This window comes from Suncus etruscus, chromosome X, assembly GCF_024139225.1.
Source record: "Suncus etruscus isolate mSunEtr1 chromosome X, mSunEtr1.pri.cur, whole genome shotgun sequence".
In the NCBI taxonomy this organism is placed as follows: domain Eukaryota; kingdom Metazoa; phylum Chordata; class Mammalia; order Eulipotyphla; family Soricidae; genus Suncus; species Suncus etruscus.
The window spans coordinates 96,806,117-96,832,154 of NC_064868.1; the positions used below are offsets into that span (position 1 = coordinate 96,806,117).

Genomic DNA, 26,038 nt, shown 5'->3' on the forward strand with positions numbered 1-26,038 from the left:
ACTCTCCATATGCCAGGAACAAATAGATGGTCTTCATTCTCACAAGCCTGGAAGGAGGCAGATGCTTCCATCTCCTTTGAGTCCCCAGGTTATCAGCAAAGGTGTGCACACCTGGAGCTACAACTCAGAACCAGGTCTGTCTTGAACACCAGATTCTTTACTCTGCTCCATTGCTGCCTCTACACTCTATGGTTTTTTAGTTCACAGTGGCTGAATGCCTTCCTTGGGTTCCAATCCCAGATATAAAATATTTTTCTCCCTCTCTCTCTGCCTGTCATGAGATCTTGTCAGGGTAGGCTCAAGTTTCTTCCTTCAGCTAACCCCTACCCATAATTCAATTCTGTTCTCAGCGTGCTCAGCATAGTAGGTCACTGATTCTCTGCCCATGAGGCCCATGAGCTTGTACCTCTTCCTGGTACTGCCCATGACTGTACCCAGTACCCCAGGTGGACACTGAGTGAGCAAGGAAAATGTGCCAGGTTGGCTCTGTCATACATTTTTGTGCTGCCTCAGCCCAATGCTTCCAGGGAGGCAGATGCTATGGATTCCCTAGAAAACAGCTAAGGGCATGCAGTATTTACATCCTGCAACCCCAAGGTGGCTCTTCTGGTGAGCAGCTGGGCCCACTTTAACTTTGGTGTCCTTCACTCCATGCTCACACTCTGGTGATCCAGACAATACATGAGGCTCACAGCAGGGAATATTGAATTCCTTCCTAAATGGAGAGAAAAGCCTTGACCCCTAGGAAGCTTCACCATGCCCAGTGAAGGCACACGTGACTAAGAGACACTTGATCCTGAAGTCCGTAATACTTGCCTGCATCAGAAAGGCCAAAGAAGGGGGCTGTGCTCCTTGGCAGACACAAAATGGCACATGGAACCAGACATCAGAAGCATGGCATCTCCTGGAAATCTGCACCTGCAACCACTTCTGCAGGTAAGGGCCACTCTGAAAACCAGCTGCACCAGACACCTGTATACTTGAAGCTTAAACCCACAAATCTCAATCAAGTTCACTCCTTCATCTCCAAATGAACCAATACATGCTGTGAAGGTTCTTCCAACCCAACTCATCTCCAAAGTGAAGGTTCACTTATGGGGTAGCTATCTGCACTTTATTTTTGTATTTCAATTATATTGAAATTCCCCTGTTTGTATGTGTTTTGCAATGTTGATAATTATAGTTTAATGCATATATTATTCCAACACTGCATCTCCACCAGGTTGCGCTCTTTCACTTACCAATATCCTAAAGACAACCCTCCCATACCCTTCTTTTTTGTTTGCCCATATAGTGTACCCACATATTTCTAGGTACACACACTGCCCATTCACATGTACAAAGCTGGGAAGTTGCACCATGCTAATCCTCCCAGGGTTTACAGAGCAGAAATGATGCACCAGTGTACCAGTGAGCAAACTGAGGCCAAGGTAGAGGATGGGAAAAGTAAGTGGATTCATTGGGGATACAGCTAACACTCAGCTCTTGGATACAGTCAGTCAATAGGGCCAGGGGAGCCAATGAATCTGCTTGGGGTCCTCTGTGAGGGTGTGAAATAAACATGAGTGTTAATCTACTACTCAGTCACATGCAAACCAACTCAGTGAAAGTCAAAACCTTATTGAAATAGTTAGGCTCTAATGGTCATAGTCAGAGTGCCAAAAGTTTGACATAAGAATTTCACACATGCCATCTTCCAACTGTTTTTTTCTTAAAGTTGATTTTCTGAAATGATGTGTGCAGTTAATGCACTGTTTTATCCCAGAATCAGAACTGAGGAGTTTGGGGCATAGTTGTACAAAATATAAAAAATGTACACATGGGACTTTATATTAAAGATAGAAATCATGTGCTCTTTCATGGATCAATTGAGGGATTCTGAAGGAAACATGGACCTGGAATATATATATATATAATCTGTATATATATACACCTTCTGGTAAGGTCCACTGGTTTATTAGATATGGACTATAGAGACATGAGTTTTGAGTCTGTGTCACTTTGCAATCTTCGAAGAATCCCACATGTAGTCTCACTCCACTTCCACTTAATACCCAGAGATGAAGCAAAAATAAAGCCCAAGGCTGACTATTTTATTATGCTAGGAGGCTATTTTAATTATCAAGGCAGTTTCTTGCAAGGTTTTGACTTGGTTGACCATAACACTTGAGTTTTCCACATCTGCCTTCCAAACCTTATGGAGTTTTCACAGAGGCTTTCAGAGGTTTGATCACAGTCATCATTCAGAAGTCTTAACACATTTTATGATCCAACAGGACAGCTTGTGTTTTCTTGCTTAATTTCCTGAACAGCCCCCTTTTCTCCCTTCTTCTCTTTGCTAACATTCTAGCTGTTGTTTCCTAAGCGGTTGTCATCTATAGGTAGGTCTACAATACATGTTTATTTTAATTGTGAGGCTCACCAGGAGTCGAACATTAGTGCTAGCACACTCCAGGGGTGGTGATCTCCAAGGGTTGTTCTTTCACACACCTGGCTGCAGTTTGACTGGAAATCATGTGTAGTGCCATTGAGGTATTGAATTCTCAGCCTTATGTTGTCAGTACAAATTCTTTAATCCATTGAGCTATCCCCGGGGACCCCTCAAAGCACCTTTTAACAAGTCAGTCACCCAAGCCCTGAAACTGCAGTTCTGCTTTTGTTTCTTTTATTGGAAAATAATTTTTTAATTTATTTAAAGAAAATGCATCACATAGTTGATACAGTTAATCATAATTTATGTTTCCAGATAAGTGAAAGCAAAATTATTGGAAAATATGAAAGAAAAAATAAAATGGAAGTGTAGAAAGAAAAGAAAGAAGAAAAATAAAATAAAAAAGTATATTGGCAAGATCCTTTGTGGAAAATATTGTATTAACCAATGAAGTATTTAATACAATGGCAGAATGTTTAGTGAGATCTTGTTGTTATATGTCCAGTCTGTTAAATTGGGATGTTTCTTTAGGGATGATAGTATCAAACAGATGAAGCTACAATACTACTAATTTTAGGGACATATACTCAGCTGTAGGTTCTCCTGGAAGAAGGAAGACCCAGTTTGAACATGGTGATTGCATTTGTGGGTGTGGTTACAGCTTCTAGAATTTCCCAGAGGAAGAAGGAAGGTACTGGAGAAGGTTCCTGCACTTATCCAAATAAAGCTTTGGTGATATCAGCCTAACAACTGGCATACCTGAAATATGGTCAGATCAGTGTCCCAGCAGGGACGGTCAGTGATAAGGCAGGTTATCTGGGAAATGGTGATTCTGGATGATGGAGGCAGCAAACATGACTATGGTAGGGTTGGAGCTTAGTCCACCTTCTCCTCCCTATACGGCCAGCTTTGTGCCTCATGGGCTGGTGTAGCCATAATTTTTCATGGCTCAGTTTACATCTCATTCAAGAAAAGACTGAGTCTATGGAGCTGGCTCAGTTCAAACATGGCAACTACCTTTCTACTTTCTGTTTCAAACTCTAGATACCTCACATAAATGAAATTATATATTTTCCACTTACTTAGTATAATATTCTTAGATTCATTGATATGTCATGTGTCAGAATTTTTCTCTTTACTCAGTCTGAATAATATTCCATTACGTGTGTCTTTCATATTCTGTCTATTTGTCCACCCACCCAAGGTGCACTTGAGTTCAGAACTTACTTCTGGCTCTGTAACTTTGGGATAACTCTTGGCAGTGCTCACAAAACCATATGCATGGAGAACTGACTGCAACACAAGTGCCTTACTCCAATCCAATAATGTCACTTCTGGTGCGAAGTTGGTCACACCTGGTGCTCAGTGCTTACTCCTGGCTGTGCTTAGGGATAATCTCTGGTGGAGTTTGATGGACCATATATGGTACCAGGGTTCAGCTGGTTCAGCTGCAAGAAAGCAAGTACATTGTTTGCTGTACTATCACACCTGCTCTAATACAGTAATTAAAAAATGTTTTGAGAAATCATCACACTGTTTATTTACCATAGAAGTTACTCAATTAAAAAATTCCAACAGCTTGGGCCCAGAGAGATAGCAGCTGTAAGGCATTTGCCTCGCATGCACCAACACAGGAAGGACCCCAGTTTGAATCCTGGCATCTCACATGGTCCCCTGACCATGCCAGAAGCAATTTCTGAGGGAAGAGCCAGGTGTAACCCCTGAGCACTGCCAGGTGTGACCCCCCCCAAAAAAAAATATAACTCCATCAGCAGTGCACACCCTTCCCAGTACTTGCTAATTTATTTTCTTCTTTTAAATAGCAGCCATCTTAGTAGATAGGAGATAATAACTCACTAGGGTTTTCTGGCCTTTTCTTGTTAGCTACATGGAGCATTTCATATGCTAGATAAATCATTTTGCTTTCCGAAAGAGTTATTTAATAAATACAGGAGTTTTAATTTAGCCTTATATAAAAGATCTGGAATTTGGTTATAGAACAGTATGAATATACTTAGTACTAGAGGTTGGCCTGATTAGAAATGGTTAACATAGTAAATTCGGGGTTATTTTTCAAACCAAACTTAAAGAGATTGAAACCTACATACCACCCCAGATAGTTGAGCTGTCCTTCAGAGGATTCTGATCCTACCTGGAGCAGTGACCCCTAATGAGGTACAAACATTAGAACACAATTCATACACAATAAGATTTTCAGAACTGGGGAGGCAGAAAGAACATAGGATCAGTAAGTGAGATATAATCCTAACTGTTGTTGACATTGGGGCTATCTAGGAAGAGAATGGCCTATACAGTACCCCATTACTAATCCCATTTATATCCTTTTTATATATTTCTGGAAGTTACCATACTTAGAAGAGGTGATTGTAAGCCCTGTGCCTTATTCAGTGACGGTCCTGCTATATTGGAGCCTAAGGCAGAGAGAAAAATGTGTTTTCGTTATACAGCTTTTTATAAAATTATATAATGGTCATTTTGGTGGTTTATTTTTGAGGTACACCCTGAAATACTCCTGGTTCTGAACTCAGGAATCACTATTTTCAATTCTTGAGGATCATACAGGTTGCTAGAGATCAAACCCAGGTCCAACCTCACTGTTGCTACAGCCCCTATAATGGACATTTTTATCCAGAGCACCAAAGTTGTTAAAAAGATATTTTTTACAAATAATATATGGGGCAAGAGAGATGGTACATATGATTAGGTGCCTGCTTTGCACATATATCCAACCATGGTTTAATCCCAAGCACCACATATAGTTCCTCAACCCTGCCAGGAGTGATTCCTGAGGGTAGAGCTAGGAGTAAAACTGGAACACAGCCAGGTATGGCCCCAATCAAAAAAGATATAGTAGGGACTGATAATTTGGCTCAGTGTATGATCTGTATGAGTTAAGTCTTGAGTTCAACTGAACCTGAAAGGTGCATGATTAACCTGTATCATGAAAAAATCCAAGTAGACATAGCAAAACTCAAGATTATTTTAATCTTGAACATTTTTCATATCAAAAACAATATGCTATAAATTTACTCCATAACTTTTATGCAAACATGTTCATCAGTCATCTTTTCTAAAATACTTTTGTGAGGAGCAGGGGTTCTCCTCCGAAGTGGTTCTTAGGAGACCTGAGCAGTTCCCTGAGATTATTAGACAACCAGCCAAATAGTTGAATGCTAAGATTCTAGGAGATGATGTTGCTCAAGAATTCTTGTGCTGGGAATTATCACAGAAACATCTATAGGTGCTTGGGGGATCCTGAGATCCCAGGATTTGAACCAGGCTCAGATTAATGAAAGGCATGCACTCTAACCCCTGTACCAATTTTTAGCCCCTCAAAATATGATTTGTTTCCCATCTATTGTTTGACTTAGAAAATTACCTGTTCTCTTGCCAAGTTATAATCTTTAATGATTTTCATTTAACATTTTTATTCAAGGTTCCTTTCACAGGATGGATGCTCCTAAACATGGTGCTAATCAATAAGAAATTTTAAAACTACTACTAAATTTGTATAAAATTCTTTTTTAATTGGATAAAATTCTGCAAAGGAAAATCTAGTTATATGGTTTTATATATGTGTGTATATATATATTTATACAGGATCCAAATACCATTCTGATATTCTGAAAAATATTGATAATGCTTCTATTTTTAAAGTAATTACTTTAAATAAAAACAGAAATGAGATATAATTTCACACCAGTAAGGATGGTATATCTTAAAAAGTTTGGAAGCAGCAGTTGAAGGGAATGTTATGTAAAGTAACCCTTATTCACTGTGGGTAGGAATGTTGTCTGGTTTAACCTCTGTGGAAAACAGTTTGGAGGTTTCTCAAAAAGCAAAAGAATAAAACTTCTATACAAGAATATTAGAATTGAACTTCCTGTCATCTATGTAAATACAGAAACACTAGTTCAAAAAGTTCTATAAACATCTGTGTTCATTATGGCACTAAATACAATAGCAAAGATGTGGAACCCCAAATGTTCTCTGACAGAGGAATAGGTACAAAAGCTGTGATTTATATAGCCTATGCAATACATCTCAGCTCTAAGATAGCTAAAACCCTGTAGTTGACTGAATCTTGAATGGAACCGAGGGCATCAAACTACTGACTTATTCAGTACTTAGTGGATTTCCATCCATCCAGATCCCAGAAACCTTTATTCTTGCAAAAAAGCGAAGTCAGACCTCCATCTAACACCATGCACAAAGGTAAAATCCAAATGAATTAAGGACCTGAATATCAGACCTGAAGCTATAAGATATATTAAACATGTACGAAAATACTCCATGACATCGAGAGTAAAGGCATCTTCAATGTGGAAACAGCACACTCCATACACGTGGAAACAGAGTTAAACAGATTGGACTATATTATGCTTCAAAGCTTATGCACAAAATGCAACTGAAGGAGGGAAGTAGAAAGCCTGTCTAGAGTACAGGCCGGTGGGGGGTGGGGGAGAAGGACACTGTGATATTGGTCATGGGAATGTTGTACTGGTGAAGGATCAAAAAAAGAAAAGATAAGATAAGGCCTCCCAATTCTTACCACAGGCTGTGTTCTTTACACTGACTGTATAGAAAGAGGAGGTACAGTAAATGCACCTCATATACACCTTAACACGGGCCCTTTGCCTGGTCTGCATTGTGAATTGGGGGACAAAAAAAGCTTCTGCACCTCAAAGGAAATAGTGCCTACGATACAAAAGCCACCCACAGAATGGGGAAACTATTCATGCAATACCCATCATATAAGGGGCTAAGATAGAAGATATACAAGTTACTGACAGAACTTAACAAGAAAAAACATCTAACTCCATCATAAATGGGGAGAAGAAATTAACGGACAATTTCTCAAAGAAGAAATACAAATGGCCAAAAGGCACATGAAAAAATGTTCCACATCACTAATTATCAGGAAGATTCATATCAAAATAACCATCTCAAGTCATCACAAAGAACAAGACCAATCATTGCTGGCAAGGATTGGGGAGAAAGGAACTCTCATTCACTACTGGTGAGAATGCCATCTTGATCAGTCCTTATGGAAAATAAGATGTAGATTCCTCAAAAAGCTGGAAATTGAACTCCCATATGATACAGCTATACCACTCCTAGTGATATACCCTAGGAACACAAAAATCCAATACAAAAATCCCTTCCTCACACCTATATTCATTGCAACGCTATTTACAATAGCCAGACTCTAAAAACAACCAAGATGTCCTTCAACAAATGAATGACTAAAGAAAGTGGTACATATGGACAAGGGAATATTAAGCAGCTGTCAGGAAAAACGAAGTCATGAAATTTTCCTATACATTGATGGACATGGAAACTATTATGCTAAGTGAAATATGTTAGAGGGAGAGAGAAGCACACAGAAATGTCTTGCTTGTCCATGAACAAGAAAACTAAAAATCACATGAGCATATCAATAGATGCAGAGAAAGCATTTGATAAGGTCCAACACCCATTCTTGATCAAAATTCTCAGCAAGATGGGAATGAAAGGAACCTTTCTCAATCTAGTTGAAGCCATATATCACAAGCCAATGGCAAATATTATCCTCAATGGAGAAAAACTAAAAGCCTTTCCTCTAAATTCTGGTACAAGACAAGGCTGTCCACTCTCACCACTCCTCTTCAACATAGTACTAGAAGTACTTTCTATAGCAATCAGGCAAGAAAAATATATTAAGGGCTTCCAGATAGGAAAGGAAGAAGTCAAGCTCTCACGGTTTGCAGATGACATGATACTCTACTTAGAAAACCCTAAAGACTCTACCAAAAAGCTTCTAGAAACAATAGACTCATATAACAAGGTGGCAGGCTACAAAATTAACACACAGAAATCAATGGCCTTTTATACACCAATAATGATAGGGAAGAGATGGGCATTAAGAAGGCAATCCCATTCACATTAGTGCCACACAAACTCAAATATCTTGGAGTCAACTTGACCAAAGACGTGAAGGACCTATACAAAGAAAACTATAAAGCCCTGCTCCAAGAAATAAGAGAGGACACACGAAATGGAAACACAAACCCTGCTCATGGATTGGCAGGATTAACATCATTAAAATGGCAATACTCCCCAAAGCATCATACAGATTCAATGTGATCCCTCTAAAGACACCCATGGCATTCTTCAAAGAAGTGGATCAAACACTTCTGAAGTTCATCTGGAACAATAAGCACCCTCGAATAGCTAAAGAACTCCTAGGGAAAAGAAGTATAGGAGGCATTACTTTCTCCAACTTTAAACTGTACTACAAAGCAGTAGTTACCAAACAGCATGGTATTGGAATAAAGACAGACCCTCAGATCAGTGGAATAGGCTTGAGTTCTCAGAGAATGTTCCGCAGACATATAAACACCTAATTTTTGACAAAGGAGCAAGAAATCCTAAGTGGAGCACTTCAACAAGTGGTGCTGGCAGAACTGGTTAGACACTTGCAAAAAAGGGAACATAGACCCCCAGTTAACACCATGTGCAAAGGTAAAATCCAAATGGATTAAAGACCTTGATATCAGACCTGATACCATAAGGTATATAGAACAACAAGTCGATAAAACACTCCATGACATTGAGACTAAAGGCATCTTCAAGCAGGAAACTGCACTTTCCAAACAAGTGGAAGCAGAGATAAACAGATGGGAATATATTAAGCTGAGAAGCTTCTGTTCCTCAAATAAATAGTGCCCAGATACAAGAGCCCCCCACTGAGTGAGAGAAACTATTCACCCAATACCCATCAGATAAGGGGCTATTCTCCAAAATATATAGGGCACTGACAGAACTTTACAAGAAAAAAATCTAATCCCATCAAAAATGGGGATAAGAAATGAACAGACGCTTTGATAAAAAAGAAATACAAATGGCCAAAAGGCACATGAAAAAATGCTCCTCATCACTAATCATCAGGGAGATGCAAAACAAAACAACGATGAGATACCATCTCACACCACAGAGATTGGCACACATCACAAAGAACGAGAACAAGCAGTGCTGGTGGGGATGTGGAGAGAAAGGAACTCTTATCCACTGCTGGTGGGAATGCCGTCTAGTCCAACCTCTATGGAAAGCGATATGGAGATTCCTTCACAATCTGGAAATTGAGTTCCCATTCGACCCAGCTATTACACTCCTAGGGATATACCCTAGGAACACAAGAATACAATACAAATTCCCCTTCCTCACAAGTATATTTATTGCAGCACCACAATAGCCAAGCAGCTCTGGAAACAACCAAGATGCCCTTCAACAGATGAATGGCTAAAGAAACTGTGGTACATATACACAATGGAATATTATGCAGCTGTCAGGAGAGGTGAAGTCATAAAATTTTCCTATACATGGATGTATATGGAATCTATCATGCTGAATGAAATAAGTCAGAGGGAGAGAGAGAGAGAGATGCAGAATAGTCTCACTCATCTATGGGTTTTAAGAAAAATAAAAGTCATTTTGCAACAATCCTCAGAGACAATGAGAGGAGGGCTGAAACTTCCAGCTCACTTCATGAAGTTCACCCCAAAGAATGGTGAGTGCAGTTATAGAAATAACTACACAGAGAACTACCATAATCATGTGAATGAATGAGTAAACTGGAAAGCCTGTCTGGAGTACAGGTGGGGGTGAGGTGGGATGGAAGTATATTTGGGACATTGGTGGTGGGAATGTTGCACTGGTGAAGGGGGGTATTCTTTACATGACTGAAACCTAATCACAATCATATATGTAATCAAGATGTTTAAATAAAGAAAATATGAAAAAAAACAGAACTTAGGGCTCACATGAATGCAAATATACTATCTGTTCCCAGCAATAATGCTGGAAAAAATCCTCTGGGTTCATAAGATAGAAGACTCAGAGAAGTCTACCATTAGATGCAGAGAATAATTAGCCTTGGCAAATTTCAGCTCTTTTCTCATTCAAGAAATTTTGAGAGCCAAACTCCAGGTATATTGCAAGGTGGTCAGTCTCACAAATCAGAAGGGAAATGGAACTGTTTTGTGTGTGCATGTATGCACCCTAACCCCCTCTACACTAAACCCATATCTTTAAAAGTATTTCAGATTCAGCATGGCTTACTCAAAGTACTAAATGTTTGTTTCTAATTTTATAAAAACCAATAAGACATATAACACTTTGTGTGACTAGCTTTATGATAATGACCTTTAACTAAATTGAGAACTATAAAAACATTAATACATTCAATACTTAAAAAGTTTATTATTAATATTATTATTATTATTAGATTGAGGACCACACTCATTGGTGCACAAGGTTTCTTACGCAGAGATCTCAGGGATCACTCCTGGCAAGGCTCCTGGTGGTGTACATGATCCAACTCTGGTTGTCTGCATGCAATGCAAGCACCATAACTGCTGTGCTTTCTCTCCATTCTTACACCAACATCCTCTACCATTGTTTTTCTTTAATTATATCTCCTTCCATATACTTATCAACTAAGTTATGAATTTGAATATATATAATGCACACATACATCTATGCACATATTTATATATCTGCAAGCTCCTTCATTTTGCAAAGACATCATTCTGGAACTTTGAGATCTTATTGCTCCATATTCCATTTTATTTGCTACAGTCTTTGAAACTTCCTTTTCTGTTGATATTTGGGGCCATACCTGTTGATGTTCAGGATTTACTCCTGGCTGTGTGCTCAGGGATTATTCCGGGTGGGGCTCAGGAGACATATGTGGTACCAGGAATCCATCTGATCCTGAGTCAGCAGCATGCAGGGCAACACCCTACTTACCATGCTAATGCTCTGGGCCCTTTGAAAACTTTTTTATAGCTTCAAGTAATCTGAATCTGTCATATTACTGATAAAAAGTATACATAGTAGACAAAATTAAACAAATCAACTTTGTGATAAATGATCCAGTTATCTATTGTCAATAGAATATTTTCTTATACAACAATCTATATGAAAAATTTTCAAGTATGAGAAAAAGATTTTCTAAAATCTGCATGTTGTTCTTAAACCAAAACAAAATATATTAAAATGTTTAATTGGAAATCAGCAGCCAGGGTTTCAGAAAATTTTAATAATTTATTTCATAACAGTGAGAGGTATTGAACCACAAGCCTCACACATGTAAATCAAGCAAGCTAAATCCTTATTCTAGATGTGCATAGTGGATGGGGAGGTTCACCAGTGGTGGTGGGTGCCAACACTCCACAGTATTTGGAAAGCAATATGGTGCTAGGGATAAAAAACAGTGCCTTGGGCTTCTTACAATTGTTTTAAATGTCACCTAATATTATTTTTGCACTCATGTTCATTAGTTTCTGTTATATCTAATAGTTTCCTTCATTTCCCCCCACAATTCAAATAAAATTATTGTTTGCTTTTTATTTGTTTTCTTGTCTTTTGTGTGTGTGTTTGTTTCTTTGTGTTCAGTGGGGAGGATGGAAGCCAGGACCTTATACATGTGTACTATATTATACCACTTAGGTAAAAATCCAGCCTGAGTTGGGTCTAGATTTGTAGTAACTGTATATCAATAATCCCAATGAGTAGAACTCATTAATTGATTATATCAGAAAACAAGAAATAAATATTTGCAATAAAAACGGCCTTTGTGTATTGTTGATGGGAATATAAATTGGCAGAGTCACAATAGAAAACAGCTTGGAGGTTCCTCAATTAAAAATAGAAATGCCAGGGGCCGGGAAGGTGGCGCTACAGGCTAGGTGTCTGCCTTGCAAGTGGATGGACCGCGGTTCGATCCCCCGGTGTCCCATATGGTCCCCCCAAACCAGGGGTGATTTCTGAGCGCATAGCCAGGAGTAACCCCTGAGCTTCAAACGGGTGTGGCCCAAAAACCAAAAAAAAAAAAAAATAGAAATGCCGGGCCAGAGCGATAGCACAGCGGTACGTCATGTGCTTTGCACGCAGCTGACCCAGGGTGGACCTGGATTCAATCCCCAGTGTCCCATATGGTCCCCTGATTCAGGAGCGATTTCTGAGAACAGAGTCAGGAGTAACCCCTGAGCTTCACAGGGTGTGGCCCCAAAACAAAATAAAGCAGATAGATAGATGATAGATGATAGATAGATAGATAGATAGATAGATAGATAGATAGATAGATAGATAGGATAGATAGATAGATAGATGATAGATAGATGATAGATAGATAGATAGATAGATAGATAGATAGATAGATAGATAGATAGATAGATAGATAGATTGATAGATTGATAGATTGATAGATAGATATAGATAGATGATAAATGCCATGTAGTCCAGAATTTTCACTTCTGATTCCAAATACATGCAAAATGATTTTTGATAATTCCATTAGCCTTTTTTGTGTAATAAGCAATATAAAATAAATTATTTTCTGCCTGCTAAGGGGGCACGCCTGAGGGATGGCTGTAAAACTGTGGAAAATGATGAAGGGAAAGTTACACTGGGAGTGGTATTGGTGCTGAATCACTGAATGCCCAAAACAACAATATAAGCAACTTTGTAAGCTGCACTGTTTAAATAAAGTAAAAAAATGCATGCACCCCCACGGTTATTGCAGTATCACTTTGTATAACCAAGACAGAAAAGGAACATATGACTAAATTAAGAAAGAAGTTATTACATAAGCATATACATATGTATTTAAAATAATGTTCATTAGTGATGTTTAAGTAAATAGCAAACTGTAATTTGACAGTAGTCCCAGTGTGCTACTTCATATAACCTAGAGTTCTATATCTATTTGGGGGGGGGTTGGACCACACCCGGTGGTGCTCAGGGGTTACTCCTGGCTCTGTGCTCAGAAATTGCTCCTGGCAGGCTCTGGGGTCCATATAGGATGCCAGAGATCTAACCCGGATCCGTCCAGGGTCGTTAGCATGCAAGGCAAATGCCCTGCCACTGTGCTATCTTCTCCAAACCCAGACTTCTAGGGTCTCTAACCTAGGTCTCTCTGTATTATAATCTATAACTTTTTGTTTGTTTGTTCTTGGGGTCACACCTGGTGATGCTCAGGGGTTGCTCCTGCCATTGCGGTCAAGAATCACTTTTGGCTTGGGGGAACATATGGGATGCAGGGGGATCAAACCGCAGTTTGTCCTAGGTTAGTGCATGCAAGGCAAACATCTTACCGCTTGCGCCACCACTGCGGCCTCCCTAACTTTTACACAGTGACTAAATTGTCAACTGATGCATTTCTCAGAAAGTATTCCATTTGGGTTTTGTTTGTTTGTTTGTTTGTTTTTGGTTTTTGGGCCACACCCGGCAGTACTCAGGGGTGACTCCTGGCTGTCTGCTCAGAAATAGCTCCTGGCAGGCACGGGGGACCATATGGGACACTGGGATTCGAACCAACCACCTTAGGTCCTGGATCGGCTGCTTGCAAGGCAAACGCCACTGTGCTATCTCTCCGGGCCCTCCATTTGGTTTTATGGTTTAAGGGCCACACTCAGCAGTTCTCAGGGATTCCACCTGGCTCTGCACTCAGGGATTATTACTGGTTGGCTAAGGGTTCCTTATGGGGTGGGATTGAATCTGGCTCAACTGAGTGCAAGATAAAAGTCCTAGCTGCTGTACTATTTCTTTGGACCCCTAAATATTCCTGTTTATTTATTATTTATTTATTTTGGTTTTGGGGCCACTCCAGGCAGAACTCAGGGTTTACTCTTGGCTTGGTACTCAAGAATTACTCGGGGAGGTTCTGAGGGACCATATGGGGTGCCGGGGATCTGCTGTGTGCAAGGCAAACTCCCCACCTGCTGGATTATCACTCTGTTCCCCAAGTGTTCCTTTTTTAAAACAATACAAGAGAAAGAAAATTCTGCTATTACAACTTGACTGTATGATGAGAGCCTTTGAATTAATAAAGGCTATTAGAGTAAATGTATATAGTACACACTTAAGTAATTTCTATTCACTATTTGTAGTCTTTTGGGGGGGCACACCCGGTGACACTCAGGGGTTACTTCTGGCTATGTGCTCAGAAATTGCTTCTGGGTCAGAGACCATATGTGAGACCAAAGACTGAACCCAGATCTGTCCTTGGTCAGCTCCATGCAAGGCGAACACCCTACCGCTGTGCTATCACTCAAACCCCTGTAGTTATTTTAAATAAAATATATCATCACTTAGGTATACAAGGATTTTATAAACATAAAATCAATTCTTTTTTAACCTTTATTGATTGATTGGTTCTTGGGTCAAAACCAGAGGGGTTACTCCTAGCTCTGCACTCAGAAATCTCTCCTGGCAGGCTGGGGGACCATATGGGATGCCGGGAATTGAAATGGGTTCCTCCCAGGTAAGCCACATGCAAGGCAAATGCCCAACCGTTGTGCTACTTCTCTGGCCCCATAAAATCAATTCGTTTTTTGTTTGTTTTTTTGGGTCACACCAGGTGAAACTCAGTAGTTACTCCCACTCAGAAATCGCTCCTGGCTTGGGGGACCATATGTGACACCAGGGGATTGAACCGTGTTACATCCTAGGTTAGCGCAGGCAAGGCAGACTCCTTACCCCTTGCGCCACCTCACCAGTCCCCATAAAATCAAATTTTGATTATTTGCTCATCTGTTGTTGGACACCTATGTTGATTCCATTGCCTAGCTTAGTGCTTTGAGTTGCAATGAATAATGATGTGCATATGTCCTTTTTTTAAAATTTATTTAAACACCTTAATTACATACATGATTGTGTTTGGGTTTCAGTCATGTAAAGAACACCACCCATCACCAGTGCAACATTCCCATCACCAATGTCCCAAGTCTCCCTTCGCCCCACCCGACCCCCGCCTGTACTCTAGACAGGCTCTCCATTTTCCTCATACATTCTCATTATTAGGACAGTTCAAAATGTAGTTATTTCCCTAACTAAACTCATCACTCTTTGTGGTGAGCTTCCTGAGGTGAGCTGGAACTTCCAGCTCTTTTCTCTTTTGTGTCTGAAAATTATTATTACAAGGGTGTCTTTCATTTTTCTTAAAACCCATAGATGAGTGAGACCATTCTGCGTTTTTCTCTCTCTCTCTCTGACTTATTTCACTCAGCATAATAGATTCCGTGTACATCCATGTATAGGAAAATTTCATGACTTCATCTCTCCTGACAGCTGCATAATATTCCATTGTGTATATGTACCACAGTTTCTTTAGCCATTCGTCTGTTGAAGGGCATCTTGGTTGTTTCCAGAGTCTTGCTATGGTAAATAGTGCTGCAATGAACATAGGTGTAAGGAAGGGGTTTTTGTATTGTATTTTTGTGTTCCTAGGGTATATTCCTAGGAGTGGTATGTCCTTTTGAATGAATTTGTATTCTGAGGTTATATGCCAGGAAGTGGAATTGCTAAGTCATAAGGTAACTATTCACTTATCTTTAGTGTATAGAATAAGAGGACAAAGGAAAGCAAAGCATCAAAGGGAGAGATATCTCAATCTCCATGCAACCTGCACCGTAGAAATGAGGATAGAGAAGAAAAGAAACTGATGGGGGAAAGGAAAGAAGGAGCAGTTTGAAGATAACAGGGCTAGGAAGCATGGTTCTTGCTGAAGAACTCTATAGCTGAACCATAGAGTCAACAAAATTGAAAGCAGTCGATCCACATTACACTGTGCAAATTTAAGAATGTGCCCGTTGGTCTGGAGCGATAGTACAGTGAGGCAGGCACTTGCCTTGCCTGTGGCAGACTCGAGCTGGTTACTTTCTCTGGTGGTTCCTTCTCTGCCTTAACTGCATTACCCCACTCTTTGTGACCAAGTGTTCCCATGCGCTGGTACTCCTGTCCCAAAGACAAAACTTTTAAATCCTCCTCTAATGGAGTATATAGTGAATGAGAAGACATAAAACCCAGGGGATAGTAATATATCCTAGATGTTACATTGACAATTCATTGCCCAGTCTTCATTAACCTATATCAGATTTATATTGTTAGAATATTTGTCTTTAACTCATTTGGACTGAATTTAAAATTTAGAATACACTGCAGGGTGAAATTGTGGTTTGTAGCTTCATATGCTAAAATACTTCTCCGTGATTTTGTTTTGTTTTGTTTTGTTTTGTTTTACTTTTGGGCCACACCTGGCTGTGCTGAGGGATTCTTCCTGGCTCTGAGCTCAGGGACCATCCTCATTGGCTCTAGTGGATCATTGAAGATGTCAGGGATTGACCCTGGGTCTCTGGTGTGCAAGGCAATTACCCATCTGCTGTTCTACCCCTCTAGCCAAATTCTCTCATAATTTCATTTCCTATGCTGAGATATCAACTCTGTAAAAAGGAAAAAACTAAATATATAAAAATATGCATGTAACGTTACATGTTAATGCAAGAGTGAAGACAATTTCAAACAGGTGTATAATAATGTTTTCCAAACTAAATAAATATAAATATATGTATAAAGATAACAAGGCACTAACAGGACTATTAACAAAATGCAAAGTCAGCAGTTTGAGTCCACAGCTGGACGTGATCGTAAGACATGATGACATCAACTTCTTCTCAAGTTCTTGTGCAAAACTCCTTGTAAGGCTTACACAAAATCATTGCAGAGTGACCTTTAATAGGGGTTTTGGTGGGACCCAAGAAAAGACAGTACAAGGCATGCAGAACCTTTTATCAGTAACTAGCAACTATGTTCATTCGTAATAGAGGCGAAATTGACTCCTTTCTTTGGCTGGTATTTGAAGACTTTCTACCTAGTTATTTTGAAAAAACTTGTTAGAGATTAAAGCACTTCTCATGCATGCAGACTTTTGATACCTGATACAGTGTGTTCCCTTGGATTCCCCAAGGCCAAAGTTGGGAGCAACCCCCAGGCACCAATACCTGCCCCTAATTAAATATCAACTAAATATTAAATAACTACATTACATTAATTAAATATTAAATAAGACTTTTAGGGGGTGGAGAGATCAAGGCACTGGCTTTGCACATAGCCAGTCCTAAATTGATCCATAAAAGAAATCTCGAGCACAAGATTTGCCACCCCCAGCAAACAAAACCTCTTATATTTTACTTAAAACATCTTGGAATTTCAACATATTGTATCTTTCATAAAACTAATAACAATTTCATTCTCCATTAGATCACTTTATATAAGTTAGAGGTGAATTCATTTTACATATTCAGCATTGCTATTTGGGGGAGAGGAGTCACGCCCAGCAGTGCTCAGGGGTTACTTACTCCTCATTCTGTGTTCAGGAATTACTTTTGATGGATCTTTAGGTGACTAACTATATGGGATGCCCTCCATTAAACCCAGGTTAACCTGTGCAAGACAAATGCCTTACCCAGTGTACTGCTGCTTTTGCATTATATTCAGCATTTCTAAAGGAAAGTTTAATTTTACATGTATTTGCATATCAGTCTATATAAATATATAGATATGTAAAATAAAATTCATACGAGCAATTATCTCATAGTGATTCTTTGCTCTAGTTGGTTGTGCGGAGAAATAAATAAGCATTAAAAATGCTTAGGTTCAGTAGATGTCCAACAACAGATGAATGGATGATAAAGACGTGGTACATATATACAATGGAATACTGCATAGCTGTGAGGGTTGAATGATACGATCATGCAATTTGCAGCAACCTGGATGAAACTAGAAGATATTATGTTAAATGAAGTAAGCCAGAGGAAGAAGGATAAATACAGAATGATATCACTTACATGTGGTATTTAGAATAACTGCAAGAAGAAACACATGGGCTAAATGGTAGATGCTCTGAACACTGTAGGTACCAGGGTATAGTGAAGAGAAGGAAATAAATCAAGTGGAAGAGGAGAAACACAAAAGCCTATATTCTCTTTTATACTTCAAAGAGACATGCAGCAATGGATACAGCTGTTTAGATTGAGAAGGTGTTCAGTCAACTGCTTTTTATAGATGTCTACAATAATGATCTAATTCTTTTATCCATAGAAACCAGTGCATATTGCATATGGAAGCCATGGACTCCCACTACAGTGCTCACTATAAGAATGTTTTAGTGTCTTAATTTTAACATGTCTATAATAACTCTTTAAATGTTTTGTTCACAGTGGTTCTTGGAGCTAAGTAAAATATATGAAATCTACTCTCAGCAATTTTTGCAGTTCTGGAAAAGATGTGTTCTACCAAGGAGTCACAGGTCAGTAACCCTCTTAGCAATTTCCAAGTAGAAATTCATGCTTCACTTGTTATGTGAATACCATAAGCACACAAGCTTATACACATAGGGACAACCTTTGTATAAGCAGTTAATTCTGTATAGGTATAGTATATAGCACATATAATAAAGATAATAATTTTATTATAATTAGCTATAATTACCATACTTTAAATTCTATCCTAAGAACTTAATAATCTTAGTATTTTTGTTTTTGATGTTTAGTCCACACGTGAACGTGCTCAGGGTTTACTCCTGGCTTTATGTTCAGGGGTCATTCCTTGTAGGGTTAAGGGGGCCATTTGGGATATCAGGGATCAAATCCTGGTTGAGTGCATACAAGACTTAACCACTCTCTTTCTGACCCAGAACTTAGTCATCTCTGTCTGAAAGACTTTTAACCCTCAACCAAAATATTTCCTCCATTCCTAGTCCCCGAAACATCCACTGTACTCTTTGTTTCTGAGTTCAGTTTTTATAGATCACAAACATATATGTTATCACTTTGTATTTCTCCCTTTTACCAATTACACTTAACACATTTCCCTCAAGCTTTATCTGTGTTGTTGTGAGTGGAAAGATTTTTATTTTTCTCATCACTTAATATTCTGTTGCATATAATCATCACACCTTTGTTTTAGCCACTGTGATTTACAATATTAAAATCTGTAAGTGGTCGTGTTGTATACCACATGTATAAAACCTTTCAACACCACACCTACACCATAGTGTCGATATCTATCCACAATTGTTTCAGGGTCCCCTTGTCCCCCTCACCTTACTATCTCCACTTCACTCCATATGTCTCACTGCTTAGTCCGGTTATTATATTCTAGGTTTGGGGCCATATGTTGCTCCCCTAAAATGGATTTTTATTTACTATATATGGAGAGATCATTCTGTGTAGGCCTCTTTCCCTCCAGTTAGTTGCACTCAGCATGATAGTCTCCAGTTCCATCCACCTAGAGACAAATCTCATGATTTTATTTTTTCTGATAGCTGAGGAGTTGTCTATTGCGTGTATAGACCATACGAAGCATTGGTCATCTGCTATAGTCATCTGTTCTGGGACATTCAGGCTGTTTCCAGATTTAGTCTATTATGAATAGTGCTGCAATAAATATAGAACAGATGACTTTTATGAGTAGATGTTTTCCCCCTTCAGATTGATGCCCACATTTGTATTGCTGGGTCATATCAAAGCTCAATTTCTCTTTTTTTTGTGAGAAATATCCATGTTGATTCCCTAAAATGTTGAGCTAGTCAACATTCCCACAGCAGTGAAAGAGGATTCCCCTTTCCCTGTATCTTCTCCAACACTTGTTTTAAAATTGTTTGTGATGTGTGCCAGACATACTGGTGTGAGATAACAAACATTGGTGTTGATTTGATTTGCATTGTCCTGATGATTAGTGATGCAGAACATTTTTCATATACCATTTGACCATCTGTGCCTCATCTTTGACTTTCTATTAATCTTGTCTCTGTATTCTTATGGGGTTGATTGTTTATTTCTTGCTAAGGTTTACCAGTACTTTGAATGTCTTAGAAATTAATGCTTTGTCAAATAAGTTCTGCGTAAATATTTTCTTTATAATTCTGGTCATTTATTTTCTTTGCAGTGCAGAAGCTTCTTATTTTGATGTGGTCCCATTTGTTTATCTTTATTTCTGTTTTCTTGGCCAATGGCATTGATGGATCACATCTTTTTATCTATTAATTTTCTGATGGAATCAGGTTTTGTTTCTTGGCTACTTGGCTACTTGGCTACTGATGAATGCTGCAATGACTTGGGATCACTTATTTATTTTTTCAGTGGGGACTTACATATGCAAAGTAAGTTCTTTGCAGCTAAACTTCATCCTGGTACTGTTTTCATTTACTTAGGACACATTCTCAGGTGTGAAATTGTCAGATTTTGTAGCTGTTTTCTTATTTTTAAAGGAATATACATATTGCTTGACATTAGTGGTTGTATCAGTTTACATCCCCATCATCTGTGCAAAATGGTTTCCTTTCTTAGCATGTTGGATACAGATTATCTGGGTGAGCTGAAATCAAAACAGGATCTTGTAGGTTTCACTGTTCACTAGAAAAGACAATTAGCTGCAGTTTGAGTAGTGAACAATACTAGTTGCAACTGATCACTCTAGATATGAACTGGGTGCAAAAAGGGGATAGAGTGACATGCATGGTACCCCTTCATTAACAATAGTGCAAACCCCAATGTCAAAAAAGAGAGAGAGGGGTAAATGCCTGCTCCAGAAGTCGGTGGGGGAGGGTGGATGGGAGAGAAACTGGGGACATGATGGAGGGAATTTTGCCCTGGTGAAGGGTGGTGTACATTCTATGACTGAAACTCAACCATGAACAATTTGGTAACCAAATTGCTTAAATAATTATAAATGTTTACATATAGGTATTTTTTTCATAATTCATTCCTAATACCACAACTAGAGTTTATTTAGAAACAGCTTGAGGCCTGAGAGATAGTACAGTTGTAGGGTGTTTGCCTTGCACACAGCTGACCTAGGACGGACCTCAGTTTGATCCCCCGGCATCCCATATGGTCCCCCAAATTAGGAGCAATTTCTGAGCATATAGCCAAGAGAAATTCCTAAGGGTCACTAGGTGTGGCCCAAAAACCAAAAAAGAAAAAGAAAAGAAAAAAAATAAAAAAAGAAACAACCTAACAGACGAAATAGGCAGAGCTGATGCATTAATGGTGAGGGCCACCTGACCTTTTGAACTAGCCTTTAGGTTCTCTTATCTATATGTCCTTGCAATTTCCACCCCTTCATTTTGTAGTTAAAATAGACTGGAAGATTAGAAGGTATCATAAAATAATTACTTTTTTCAGTGTATAGTATATTGAACTCTTTATCGTGTTTGCGTAGGTTTCTGAAATTTAATGCTGGTACCATCCTTTTGTATTCTTCCTTTCCTGGTGAAAGGACTCTTTTTTTGGGGGGGGGTTTCACACTAAGCAGCACTCAGGGGTTAATCCTGGCTCTGGCTCAGAAATCACTCCTGGCCGGCCAAGGGGATCATATCGGATGCTGGGAATAATCCGTCCTGTGTTGGCTCAGGAGCAAGGCAAATGCCCTACCGCTGTGGTATTGCTCGGGCCCCTGAGGGACTATTTAACTAGGAAGGGAAGGGGTCAACTTGGGGAATGCGATGTTGCAAGCAAAATGAACTGGGGCTGGAAAAGAAAATACAACACTTGCCTTGCATGCCACTGACCCAAAAGACTCAACCATGGCCAGGTGTGGACTGAAATCAAAAACAAAAAGTTGTCTTTTCTTCTTGTGCATTTAATCTCTGGTTTTTGTTGCTATTTTTTCTTTTCTTTTCTTTTTTTTCTGTCGTTTCTTAAGAGGATGCTTGATCTTTCCTAGAGTCTAACTGTTCATCTTTGTGTGAGGTGATCTAGCTGGGGTCTTGTATTATTTCAATTTGGTGGCATCTTTTAGTCTGTAATGAAACATTGTACAAAGGAGTATTCAATTCTTCTAAAGAAATTCGGTAGAAAATATGAATGAACTTTGAAGACTACAAAATGTAGAATAAACCAGTCACACAAATACAAATACTATATCATTCCACTCATTTGAAGTACTTAAGGCAGTCAAAATCATATAATTAAAGTATATGGGTGGTTTTCAAGGTCTTGTGTAGGAGAGTGGAAATGGGTTTGGTGAATTTCATTTCAATATTGCAAATGTTATATTTAAGAGATTGGTTGCACCAAATTTTAAACGTATTTCAGGGTATTTTTTGAACACCCTGCGATGCTCAGAGCTTATTTCTCGTTCTGAACACAGAAATTATTTCTAGTGGGGCTCAGAGACCATATATGATGCCCAAGACTGAACCCAGGATGGGTACTTGCAAGACAAGTGCTCATCCAGCTATACGATCTCTCTAGTCCTTAAAATGTGAATATATTGAACACTGCTGAGTTGTACACATAAAAATGGTTGCATGACAATTTCTTATATTAAATTGAGGCAGATCTAATTCAGAATTAAGCCTTCCCTTCCCTCAGAGTTTTTATCAGGATGGTAAAGAATGTTCTGGATCTAGGTTCATATGGCAAACAGGGACCCAGGGGAGTCTGTGAGAAGGATCAAGCTAACTCTGTAGAGTGTGGTGGGAACACTGAAGGAGTAGAAAGATTTGGAGTTCAGTACAGACCTGGTTCTACATTATAGTATCAGGCATCCCCTTCTTCACTCATGACCTACAGTTTTCCCTAGGGTTTTGTGGTCTCCTACCCTCTCCAGTAAGTTGAAGGTCATGAAAATGCCATCTCCTGGGCTTGTGAGCATCTGAAAAAAATGAATTCAATACTATTAGAAACTTTCTTACATGCCAGTAACTTTTCTAGGACAGAAAATAAAGCTCTTTCTCATTCTAGTTGGGAGATAAGAACCAAATAACTAGAAACACTGCCAGAGAATGTAAGTGTGCTGGAGGAAAAAAAGTGAAATCAGATGATAAGGAAAATGAATGATGCTACTTTAAATTTGGTATCTGGAAATAAATGCCTTTCAGAAGAGGAGACGTCTAAACTGGGAAAGGAGCAAATAACTTTGAGTTCTGGAAGGTCCAGATTATGGTAATATGTTTCCATTTCCAAGGCCAGAGTGAAGGAAAGTGCATGTTCTAGTTAAGTAGGCTCAGAGTTTCAGTTTTTTCTGGGAGTTTCAGTTATGGCAGTTTTTTTTTTGTTTGTTTGTTTTGTTTCTTGCTTTTGGTTCACACACAGTGACACTCAGGGATTACTCCTGGCTATGTGCTCAGAAATCTCTCCTGGCTTGGGGGATCGAATTGCGGTCCATCCTAGGCTAACACAAGGCAAATGCCCTACCACTTGCACCACCACTTCTGCTTTTCTTTCTGAATATCTGAATAGCTTCAGCGTTATATGGCGAGTATAGAGACTGCTCTGACATTTCACCAGCAAATCTATAATAGACCCCACCCATTTAGACATCTATGCATACATATATGTGGGTTTATGTGCTTTTAATGTCTTATAAAAACACAAGATCATGGGGACAGAGAGACAGTAGAGCAGGTAGGGCATTTGTTTTGCATACAACTGACCAGCTCAAAGCCAGGACTAAGCCCTGAGCACCGCTGGATGTGACCTCCAAAGCAAACAAAACAAACCACAAGAACTAGTAAGTTTAAAAAGAGCTTTATTAGGAAGACAAGTTGGGATGTTAGTCTGGCCAGTACAAGCTGCAGAATAAGACTTGGGGAGAGGGGCCAGAGATAGCGCAGCGGATGGACCCTGGTTCTATTCCTGGCATTCCATATGATCCTCCAAACGTGCCAGGAGCAATTTCTAGTGCAGAGCTAGGCGTAACCCCTGAGAGCTGCCAGTGTGACTTAACCCCCCCCCCAAAAAAAAGACTTGGGGAGAGAGGAAGCAGGAACCTCATTTTATGCTGAGTACAGTTAGGGTGCCATACTATTCTAAACATATAGTTATAAATCTCCCAAGAAAATTAGTCATATGATTGAGGTGAAAAGATGGGCATGTACAGGGGGGCAACATACAATGAGTGGAAGTCTCCTGGGATATTTTTGTTACTGTGACAATGAAGAAATATGTGACTTTCCATGAAAGAACATACAATGAACATAAGCTCCATGCAGTGAGCATAGTCACCCGGGTAGTATTTGTTAGTGTGGCAATGAAAATACAGATCCATCAAACAAGGCTCTTGATCATTTTTGTGCATTTATAGACAAATACTCCTTATAGTTTTGATGCAGTGACCTTCAGTTCTATTTACGTACTCTTGGTCAGTTTTATTAAAAAAAAGACATAGCTATTAATAATCTTTTAAACTTTAAATTAATTTTATTATCTAAAATAATCTTGATTTGAATCCTAAAACTTTGTGATATGACTTGCCAGTAAAAGCAAAACTTTCTTCTGAAGAAGAAGGTAATTTCTTTCTCCTGAAATTATCCAAGAATGTCACCTGGTGTAATAGTCCTATAGGGCATTGTTGATGCATTTGAAAAACTACAAAACTATTATTCTTTCCTCTCAAAACATATCCACAACAAACTTCAAATTTCCACAGATAAAAGTGTGAGGTAAACTATGACCCTTGTAAGGAACACAATTCACTAAAAAGAAATTCACTAAAAGATAAAACATGGGGCTGGAGCATATAATACAGAGTTTTTGCCTTGCATGCGGCCAATCTAGGTTCCATCTCTGGCATCCCTTAAGCCTGCAGGAGTGAATATTGAGTGCAGAGCCAGGGGTAATGCCTATGCTCCTTTGGGTGTGGTCCAAAACCCAAAGGGAAAAAAATCCATATATACAAAATCCTGAGGATTTCATTAGAAAGTAATTTCTTTAGGGTGAGATAAGAAAGTTGGAAGGGGGGACTGGGTAGAAAGCTCAAACAGCTGGATCAACTACTTTGCCTGCAGACCCCAGGAGTAACACAAAAAGAAGTGGAGGAAATTTACAGTTGAATTAGACTAAATTTAGTGGTATAGATTTATTAAACTGAGACTCTAAATTCCATCTGTTTGTTTCAATTACTAAGGAGGCCTCTCCTGGTTTGGTGTCGTAGTTCAGATGGTTTTATCAAAAATAATATAAAAAGGGTGGCTCAAATATAAATATCTATCACAGTATCAGGTCTGGGAACACAGGCTGACAAATGTTTATCCAGTGAGGACTCACATTCCAGTTCACCAACAGCTTATCCTCATTCTGCAGGATCTCATCTAAGGGCGCAAATTCCAGTACTAGCATTCTAGTTTCAGGTCTTACTACAAAATTTTCCATATTTAATTTTTAAGCCCAAAATGACCTTGGTTGCATTTATGTGATTTGAGGTTGTTGGTTAAAATCTTTTAACAATTTGCATGCAAAAGGACGGTGGTTCGAATCCCAGCATCCCATATGGTACCCTGAGCCTGTCAGGAATGATTTCTGAGGGTAGAGCCTGGAATAACCCCTGAATGCTGCCGGGTGTGACCCTAAAACCAAAAAAGTAAAAAAAAATACCTTTTAACAAACCTGAGCAGTGATGAAAACAATACCCTTTAAGGTTGATACTCAGATTTGAGGGAGTGATAAAAATGTTTTCAAAACAATAAAAGCAATTGTTGCATCTAATCAAGCTGTGGAAGAAATGCTAAATAGCTTCCTATAAAAATCAAATAGTAAATGAAAACATAAAAAAATAGAAAAAAGGTAAAATGAAAAGTAGTATACTTCATACTCATAGAAAAAATGGTAACAGATTGCTCCTATCAGTGATTTCTCTCATTATCAATGAACTGAATTCTCCCATCATAATGCACAGAGTGGCTGTATGAATCAGGAAACAAAATCTAGCCTTCTGCTGCAGAAAAGAGATACACGAACTCTCACAAGAAACAGGATCAGA

At 39.0% G+C, this 26,038-nt stretch overlaps 1 protein-coding gene and 1 non-coding gene across 2 annotated transcripts in view; both read left to right on the forward strand.

The window, feature by feature from the left end:
- The window catches only part of VAMP7 (vesicle associated membrane protein 7), a 1,102,798-nt gene that overhangs the window by 946,564 nt on the left and 130,196 nt on the right, over window positions 1-26,038 (forward strand). The window lies entirely within an intron of this gene.
- Window positions 6,988-7,120, forward strand: LOC125999786 (small nucleolar RNA SNORA51). Its single transcript, XR_007492256.1, has one exon. It is a non-coding gene; the product is annotated as a small nucleolar RNA SNORA51 (small nucleolar RNA).